Below are 10,907 nucleotides of genomic sequence, written 5' to 3'. Positions count from 1 at the left end.
TTATAATTATTATTGTAAAACGATGCGGTGGTGGTTACGCAAACATGGAGAAGATGATGGATTTTGGAGGTTTGAGTTAGACCATCCTTTCCTTTCTTATTCAAAAACATTTTAAATATATTAATATATTATATTATATCTCTAGAAAAAATATGGTATATTAATCTAGAAAAACAAAAAAGTTTGTAGGAAGGACCTTGCCTTCGCTATTCTTTAGCTCGGATGTCCACCTATATCATTCGTAAGGTTTTAAATGCGGGTGAAACACTTTCACTTAATTCTCACATGATATAGACATCTCTGATAATCAAACTCTCATCATTTAAGATTTCTCATATGTGTCGTAAGTATCATTAGTAACGGGTACACCTGGGCTATTGCCACATTGGTAAAAGATGAGAAGGAAAATGAAAACAAACATTTTATTTTTAGAATTGTTGAAAAATATGTAATATTTTCATCTAACATTCTTTAAAATATTTTTACATACACTATATTTTTAACATTAATGATTAAATTACACTATTAATTCTTTTATCTTTTAAAATTTTTCCACTAACCTTGTAGATCAATTACTTTTACATCAATTATTTATATCACTCGACGTCGCATCCATCACCAACAGTCACCCCACCACCACGTTGTCGTTGCCACGACCACTGCCACACTATGCGGGTATGGTGCTAGTTAATTGTTATATAAAACAAAAACATGATGGTGGCAGTGGCGATGTAATGATGGAGGTTGTGGTGGCGATGGCGATATAATGACGGTGGTGGCGTGACGGGCAGTAGTGGAGACGGTGGTGGCGACGTGATTGGTGATGGTGGTAATGACGACGAGTATATGTTGTTGATATAATGTGATTTTGATAGATGGTAAAAAAATTAAAATTAAACAAAATATAATTGTTTTGTTTATAATGTAGATATTTAATCAACTTATTAATATATAACCTTTATTTGAAACATGTTATCACAACGAAATTGTTTCAAAATTAGATAATTTAGATGCTATATATCTTATAACCATTTACATTTTTTTTTCTTTTACCTTGTTTTTGTTATAAATTTTTATAGAAAGAATCTTTTTACCTTTAGATAGTGATAAGACTATTTACAACTCATATTTCCCAAATGAGTCTTGTTGTAATCTTATTATAGAGATTATGTGTTTTTTAAAAGCATTTATTGATAAAAAAAAATTACTCACTTCATTTAAAATGGTTTTTGAACTTAAATGGGCGTCGTGATAATCAACTTTTTTTTTTAACAGCAAATTTTACATCTAAACTATTCTAAAAGTTACCCCACAATACACCATTGTCAGTATTTAAACTCTGATCTTTTCCACTAAGACTGCTAGGAGTAAGGCGTTACTTGGCCAAAAAGCGTTCGAGAACGTCTGGGAACGCTGGGTAGACGCCTGGCACACCGCTCCGGGTGGCGTTCCCCTTCAAAATTTTGGTGACTATGGCAGAAATCAAACGGGGTGGAAAACGCGAGTATCATTGGAATTTGAACATTGGCAATAGCTAGTTGACCATAATTTGAATTAAAAATATATATTTTTTGTTTTTTACCTCTTTCTTCTTTACTTCATTCTTTCTTTCTAAATGGTAAAAAGTTGAAGACTTCCGCTTCCAATTTCCCGAGTGCTCATAGTTCGGGATCGGACGCGAGGATTAATATTGATTTAAATGAGGCCAAGGGGGAGGGTGAGACTCGGGAGGTTCGCTACATACGAACGATTGGTCGGGAAGGGGCTATACAGAAAGGAAAAACGTCCTCATCCGGTGGTGATGGAAAGTATACGACCGATTTTAGTGAGTTAACCGATAAGTTGGAGGGTTTGATTGGAGTCGGGAAAGAGCGGGCCAAGTTTAACAAAAAACGACTCGATGTTCAAAAAGAAAAACTTGAAATGAAAAAATGAAAGCAATTTAATGAAGATTTGAAGACTTTGGCGCTCAACACTTCCAACCTCCCAAAGTGGACCGACTTATGATTGAGAACATGAAAGACCAAATCCGTTCCAAGCACGGATTAATTTAGATTATTAGTTTTATTTACCTTAATATGTAGTTTTTTTAGTTTATCAAGTTATGTAATGGGTTACTATTAGTATTTATCTTTAGTTTATTTATTTTGTTTAACGTAATTTTAGTTTGTTATAAGTTTTAGTTTATTTCAATTTTAAGTTTTAGTTTATTTTAATAATTAAAAAAAATAATAGAAAGTGGGGGTTATCTAGAACCCCTTGCTCCAAGGTTGAAGGGGTCTTGGCAAGGGATATGAAGTGTCATCTTACATGGCATAAAAAGTGCAAGGGGAAGGGGTCTTGACAACCCCTTGCTCCTACTAGTCTAAAAGGCCAAAGCCTCTACCAACCCAACTATAACTTTTAAAAGTTAAATAAACATTTTAAAAAGTGGTAAAAAGGAGTAAAACGATTAGACCATGACACCATGTATAATTGTATAGTTGATGAGCGTCCATTTTGTGGTAAAAACCCTATCAAAGGCCTCATTTCTATGTCTTAAATGAGTTCATATTCTGAAATTATCGGTACTTAATGGATCCTATGTTTATGCAAGGAAGATGCGAGTGAGGGTAAATGGCATCAAGTGACTCAAGATGAAGGCCTATGAAGTTACAAGACACAAGGAGGTGATTCGGGAGCCGAACAAAACGATACGAGAAGCAGCAGGAGCTGCTAGCGCCGCTGGACAGTCCAGTTCAACAACCGACTTAAAACCACTATTTAAGCCAAAGCAGTTCTCATAACCCTAAGAGAGAGCCGATTCAGCAGCCTTAGCTTCCCACATCAAACCCTAGGTCGACTTTGCAAATTCCAAGGAGGTTTTGGAGCTTCTAACACCTTTCGATTTTCATCTTCAATTTAGATCTACTCTTTTATTTTACTTTCAGTTGGTAAACAATGTATTTCATCTTTTCAGACTTTGTTATTCCTTTAATAATGGAAGGCTAGTAGGCTGAATACTAGTTTAGATAGATGTGATCATGTAGACGTTTATTTATTTTACTTTATTTGTTAGATATGTTGAAGTGTGTTTTACTGTTTATCGTAGATCCATGTTTTACTAGTTCTTCATATTATTATCGCTTTCTATATCTGCATGTATTAATTTAATTCCGATGATCGGTCTATAATCATACACTAGGATTAATACATAAGGATGGAAAACACTAGTCGGTTTTTAACTAGATGTAAAAGGTGATTCACTTGTAACCGAGGGATCCAGAACCATAGTAATTAGGATGAATAGAACATTATGCTTAACGATGTCAAACGCGATCCAGTGACTTGGAAACGAGCACTGTGGTCACCGGAGAGAATTATTATCTGGTCATGGCTTAAGAGCCGGGTAAGTTAAAGATAAATTAGTAACACAAACTTTAGTTCATTAATTCTTAAACAATGAATCTAACGAGAATTTGTTTATAGAGTAGTGTGAGTCTAGGGACAACACCGGTTACTTAGACAAAGTGAATCTGATGAGAAATTGAGCCGTGATGAAGTTTCCAACAATCTATCAAGTAGGTAGAATGATATTTGGTCGTACCATGAGATCTGAGATGTCAAACAAGTATTTTAATTTTATTATTGTTATTTGCTTTTTCAAACTTATTTTCAGACTAAGCCTCTCGCTGAATAAGCGGTTGCGGCTTCTATTTACTTTTCAGTATTTTAATTAGTTTAATAGATAATCGTGACAACCCCACAACCGCTAGAATTACACGTATTACTAGATTAGGTAAAGCATCGCATCCTTACGAACGATCCTGTACTTATCACTAAACTATACTACATCTGATCGGGTCCCCTACCTGTTAAGGTGTATGTGTTTTGAGATATTTACATGTACAGCTTTTATAAATTTATACACTAAAAAAAACCATACCCATCAATAGTTAAAACAATCTCGTTATGTTTGTATTATTTGAGTATATGTGAAAAAAATTGGCACGAGTTTTTCTTGTACACGTGTCAAGGTAATAGTAATTGGCATAATTTAAAAAAAAAAAAAAAAAATCTTTTTTACAGTTCTCACAGTTCAAGTCATGAGATGTGTTTAAGTCATGTACTAGTTTAGGCCTAGATAGAGTGAATTTAATAGTAATTTCTTTCTTGTAGTTGGGTTTCTAGTACTTTGCTATAAGTCATTTATTTATATTTCATTATATATACTTAGGGCATGTTCTTTTTTTTAGTCATTAAGCGTCGAATATATAAATAGTGGCGGAATGTATTAAGTAAAAAATTGGTCATTGATCGGTTATTTTTGTTTTTTAAATAAATAAAAACATAAAATTTGACTTAATGCATTATGTTCTTAACTATTAAGTCTATTGAGTGAAAAAAAAATGGAGTTGTTTTTTAAAAAAAAGTATGTGAAAAAAATGTATCCACCTAATGATTTAAATTGTTTGTTTTCATTATATTTAATTACTACATGAACATTTAACACTAGATTAAACCCGCACGTTGTGCGGGACTGACTGAGAACGTAAATAAAAAAATAACTGATAATTACATTATTATTAATAATTTATGATAATATAAAAAATAGTCAATTTACACCTGATGCAAATAATAAAATTATAATTTATAAATATATATATATATATACTTATCAAATATGTTAAAACATGACTAATGAAACGTAAATATTTATATATCATAAAATTCTTTTTCTATGATCTACATATATTAAATATAATATAAAAAACAATATCATTTAAAACAATGATCATCATTTTTTTAATTTTTTTGGAACGGCACAATGATAATGATCATTGAACTGATAAAAAAAAAACGCGGTCTAAAGAATATATAGACATCTTTGTGCTCATATATTATCAAAATACATAATCTTAGTTATATGAAGATAAGTTACAAATATATATTTAAATATCAAAAATATATGTGTGAAATTGATAAAGTAAATATCTAATTTAACATTGATAATATAATCGGGTAGTAAAATATTAGATGTAATTATCAATATAATCTAGTCTTATATTATATTAAGCTATATTATATTCCACGTATAAAGATAATTAATACAAAGGAAGATAGAAAGAGATAAGTTATAAAGATCGACAATATATTATCAATATCTTATAATTAGTTTTAAAATTCAATGAATATCTACCGTAGTTTGCAAAATATAAACAAATATTAAGTTCTATCAAGTGGTTTGTGCATAATATTAAAAGTTAGAGGTCATGAGTTCTAATCTTGTATTTGGCTTTTTTATTTGCTATTTAAGATTAATTAAAAAAAACAAATATCGACGTAGGCAAATGATGACGTGGCAAATGAAGTGCCACATGAGCATTAAAAAATATATATCTAATTGTCAATATATCTAAGAAAAACTTTAAAATTATTAGAAAATGACACCTAGGAAAAAAGCCTAGTTGGCACAAAAAGAAAAGTGTCACCTAAGAAAAAACATATTTTCTCTTAGTTATATAAAGAGAAGTGAGAATAGAATTTAAATAAGCAAATTTTAATATTTATCTTTATCTTTATATATACTAAAAGGCAATTGACCAAACCCCAATTAATCAATCAAAACTCTTGATTTTTCTAATTTATCAAATTAAATATGTGACTTAATACAATTAATTAAATTTCTCTAGATAATAGCAATAGAGATAAATAAATTTGTTATACCTTTTTAATATATGTTACAAAATAATCATATATCCGATCCTAATACAACATGAAAAAAGATATCTCTAACATATAATCATGCATCATTATTTATTTATTAGATAATCGTATACTTCATACAATTATTAGATAAACGTAACTAGCATTTACTTATGTTATAGTCTAAATACGCATATGAATGCCTCAAATAACTAAATCTTATCAAATTAAAATATATACTTATGCCATAATTAATCACGTTAAAGAAACTATAATGAAAGTATAAATCAAAATAAAACTATAAATAGACCAATCACAACTATCAATTTTTCAAAAAACAATTAAATCAACATCATGGTTAAATTAATTTATATATATTTTTTTTATTTTCTATCACCAATTTACATTTTAACCGAATTTAAATATAATTAATAATTTATTCTATTTAAAAACGAAATATAGCTAACAATTAGAGATTCTTCTTAGTAAAAATGATTAAATTAAAATATATATTCAATAAAAAATAAATCTAATTGTAATCAGACTATAATTAGGATAATCATTATTGTTTTTAGTAATTAAAATTAAACTATATTTAGGATATATATATATATATATAGGGTAACACTCCGGTGAGAACACTTTTAACAATAAGAACGGTGATAAAACTTAAAAACATCATTTTGATGCAGTAAAACTCCATAAAACTAACATAGTGCATAACTAATTATCATTATCTAAGTGTTTAATAACACGTTGATCTGTCAAAATCGAAAAAATCACGTTTTTTGTTGGATGCATCATTTTGATGAATATGCATCTAAGATGGATGCACAAAACAAAAAACATGATTTTCTAAATTTTGACAGGCCAATGTGTTGTTAAACACTTAAATTATGATAATTAGTTATACACTATGTTAGTTTATGGACTTTTAATGCATCAAAATGTAGTTTTTATGTGTTCTCACCTGCTCTTATTTGATTGTCCCCCTATATATACTAATATTTTATTATTTATTGTTTAATGACTAAATGTCTATCCCCCATGATTTTTATAGTTTAAAAATTAATATGTGAGTGTCCGGTACCTAAGCTTACGTACCTAACAGCCTTATATTCTCATCCCCCATATACAGTCAAACCTCTATAAATTAATAATCGATAAATTAATACCTCGATAAAATTAATAATTTGTCCAGTCCCAACCTAAGAAAACTATTGTAAATTTACACTCGATAAATTAATAAAATATCTCATAGTTAATTAAATCAACAAATGTTTAAATTAATTTACACTTTTTGGTTTTACATCACCAATTTACACTTTTAACTCAATTTAAAAATAATTAATACGTTATTGCATAATGTCTATCTAATGACAAAATATAGCTATAAGTTAGGGAGGCTATATATTTATATCAATATTTTGTTTTATATTATTAACTGTAATCAAATTAATTATAGTATTGTTGTTATTAACAATTGTAATCAGATTATAATTAGGATAATCAATGTTATTATTAATAATTAAAACCAAATTATATTTAGGATACAGATTCTTGTTATATAAACTGAAACCTAAAAATATAATCACGACAGACAAAATTATCGAAAACTCCACGAACTAGCTATTAATTTTTATTGTTCTTAACAATCATGGCTAACGAAAATAAAATTACTCTTTTTTGCAAGACATCAATGAGAACTCGATTAATTATGTAAACAAAGTTAAAATAATTTTTCTCTAGAAGAGTTTGTATGATTTATCATTCCGTATTTACATTTAAATATCTTAATTCTTTTTTAAGTGTATTTTTACATTTAACGTATAGTTATTATTTTTTATTTTATATACTAATTCTTATATAATAATGTTATAAAACCCTTGTATAAATAAATAATAGTTAAATAGGATTTATCATTATTTTTTACTATTTTCATGTGTTATCTATCAAATTAAAAGTATAACTAAATAGGATTTAAATAAATAATAAAAAGTGGGAAAAACGTAGATAGTGGGATCCACAGAACACGCGACCCAGCAAATTTCTGGAATCACGCTCCTCGATTCATTTATCTCTTTGACTTTAATATAATTGTATGTACCTACGTGATGTGTTTTAATTGCTTTTATTTCTTTTTTGTAAATTATATTTCGTGGAGGCATAACCGATAAGGATACTCTTTGCATATTCTAATTTTGGAGATTCTCAAATTCTATAACTTTGAATTGAATATCTATGCGTATGTTTGGCACAAAAGCTTGGAGTTGAGGCTGTAATTAAGGGTTTGGGGCTGGAGCTTAAAGTTGGGCTAGGGGCTGGGGTTTTTTTTGAACTCTCTTCCTACGAGCTTTCATTTTAAAGACCTTTTGGGGCTTTTAGGAGTTTTTCAGGGCTGAAGCTTTTAATTTCTTATGTATTACCAAACAGAGCTATAATTTTTAAAAAAGCTCATTTTTAAAAGCTAAGGGCTTTTAAGCCCTTAAAAGCTCCTAAAATCCCATTACCAAACAGACCCTGTCTCCTCGCATTGAATTGATTGAATCGGTTGATCTCTTTGATCGGTTAAGAAAGTTGACTATAAAATTGGGATTTATATGTTTTCTATTAATAAATTAGAAGTAAAGTAGTTGATTTAAAGGCAAGTTTTTAATTTATAGACAAAGTTGAACAATATAGAACCGTATTTTGATTTGTATTAAACCTTTTTGAGATAAAACCAAATCAATGAAACCAAAAGGGTTGATATTGTTAATTGAAAATTATTTAATTATTATGTTTGTAAAACAAATATAATCAGAAAGTATTTTGTTGAAAAACTACTTATTTATGTTTGTCTAGATATATACAAAACTGAATTTTACCATAGTCTTGTTTTACCATTTAAATGTAGGAAAATGCTAAATGAAGCCTTTAGGGTTTCACTTAACATGCATAAAAAAGTTATACGTTTTCATAAAGTCCATCCCCTGATTTTTATGATAAGTGTACAACTATTTAATGCATCTTAACGAAAGTCCTTAGAACTTTGTTTAGCAAAACCCATATTAATTGTAAACAAATTTTTACCCAGCCATTAATTAAATGTGTAATAAGTTGTAAATGGGGTAAGAAAATTACTTGCATTATCATAAGTCATAACTATGTCGAAAAAAAGAAATCACTTGTCAAAACATAGAAAATATACAAAAACAAGTTATTCTGAACAATAATCATGCTATTAGTCACGCTAAAAAGTGATTATTATTATTTATTATTTTGATTATGTAAAATTTAATAATTTAGACATGCTCTACAATCTTTATAATTAATTGTTAGTTGTATAAACAACTACAAGTCATTAATCGTGTATGATACGACTGAAATACACCCAATTGCTTAACGAATTTCAAACCTATGCTAAATTCTCTAGAAAACTCAACCTTTTACAGTTTGATTGAAATTCAAATGTCACTAATCGACCTATAAGACTATAACTATTTTTTTCAATGAAATGAAAACTCTACAAATCAGAAAATGGATGGCTCGATCAACTCTTGTTTGGGTAGACTTATTTGACTTGTTATCGGTAACTAATGAATAACAAATAGAACTTTTTACTCCTCTATGAATCAGTCAAGTCTTTTGAATTAGACGTATATGATTTAATTGAGTCATTTTCTTTATAATATTTTTCAGGATTGTTGTAGATCATTTTAAGATGTTACCTAGTAATGTTTGAACATTAGACTTCTTATCTATATCTATACTCTCTTATAAAACATATTGAACATCTATTTTAGGAAATTAAGCATTTTTTTCAGTATTCCCATAATACCCTTACACCCTTACTTATACATAAAACTCTTATATACTATCTTTTTCCCATTCTTTCTAATCATTACATGCTCTTATCAACCTTCTATCACCCTCCGCGCCGCCCTATTTCTCCACCGTCTCCCTTTTATGTTGCCCTCGCCTTCTAACTGCCGCAACGCGCGGGCACTATGCTCGTAAGGAATTAAGATTACCCGAGTACTAGCTGATTCTCTCAATGATTGTCACCCTTTTTTTTGAATATTAGGTTTTGACGATAAAGCAAAATTGATCGTTACCATTGTCAATAAATCAATAATGATCATTTTCTTTGGTCTATAACTAGCTAGCCATCTTACTCATATTCAATACTATAATATACTAAAGACGTATCATTCATTGGTTGCATCTAAAAATACATCCTTTAGTATTATATAAAAATTCTCTATCTCTTCACGTTTAAAAAAGAGTTAGAAAGAAAATTTAGTTGTTTGGAAAGAGTTCAATGTGAAATGAACATTTTAACTTTAATGAATTAATATACAATATCAGTCTTTTATTATTTAAAATATCTTCATTATCTTTTTTATATCAATTACTACATCAGTTTGCCGTCATTGCCGCTAGTCCCCCCATCACGAAAACGCTATCGCCATCACTAACACCTCATTATGCAGGTAGTTCCAGGGGCGGATTTGGGCATGTGCAACCCACGCAAACGTGCAAGGCCCAACGTTTTATAAAGGCCTAAATTTTTGCTGGTTCAACCATATATATGAATAAACAGAAAAGGATATTGCAAAATGTTATATTTAGCTAATTGGTAATTTTTTTTCTTCCGATTCTTAAGCATATACGTTCGAACCTAGCATAACTAACGCACATTTTTTTTAATTACATAGTCTTTTCCTTTTGTTTCTAATAAACCGGCGTTTATTATTATTGTTATTGTTATTTTTATTTTTTTAATATTATCCTTACTTTATTTTTTTTTTAACATTATTATAAAATGATTTTCTTATCACTTTAAATAAACAAAAAAAAAATTATGAACAATCATGATTTACGTTTTAGAAATTATTAAAATATGAGACCTATTTTAGTATAGAATAGAGTCTTTGAAAACCATAAGACGTCCCAAGGTAGTGTGCTAGTATAAATAAATAAAATGTGTAATAGAAAACAAAGGCAAGGCAAAGCAAAAATCATAAAGGCCGGTGGAACCAAACATCGAGAGACATGACCATGGGGGGCTGTATTTGTCAATAGAAGATGGCTGCAGGGGTCAGTACGATGCCCCCGGTTGGAAGTAAAAAACATCGAATGGATGACGAGGCAGCCTACTTCTGACCCAATGGCCCCACCTTTATTATACTTGACAGATGAATGATCTATAGCAGCACCCCGTAATTGTATTCTCATGT

The sequence above is a fragment of the Erigeron canadensis genome, chromosome 4 (genome assembly GCF_010389155.1).
Source record: "Erigeron canadensis isolate Cc75 chromosome 4, C_canadensis_v1, whole genome shotgun sequence".
NCBI lineage: Eukaryota > Viridiplantae > Streptophyta > Magnoliopsida > Asterales > Asteraceae > Erigeron > Erigeron canadensis.
Note: the sequence above shows the minus strand (reverse complement) of the source record.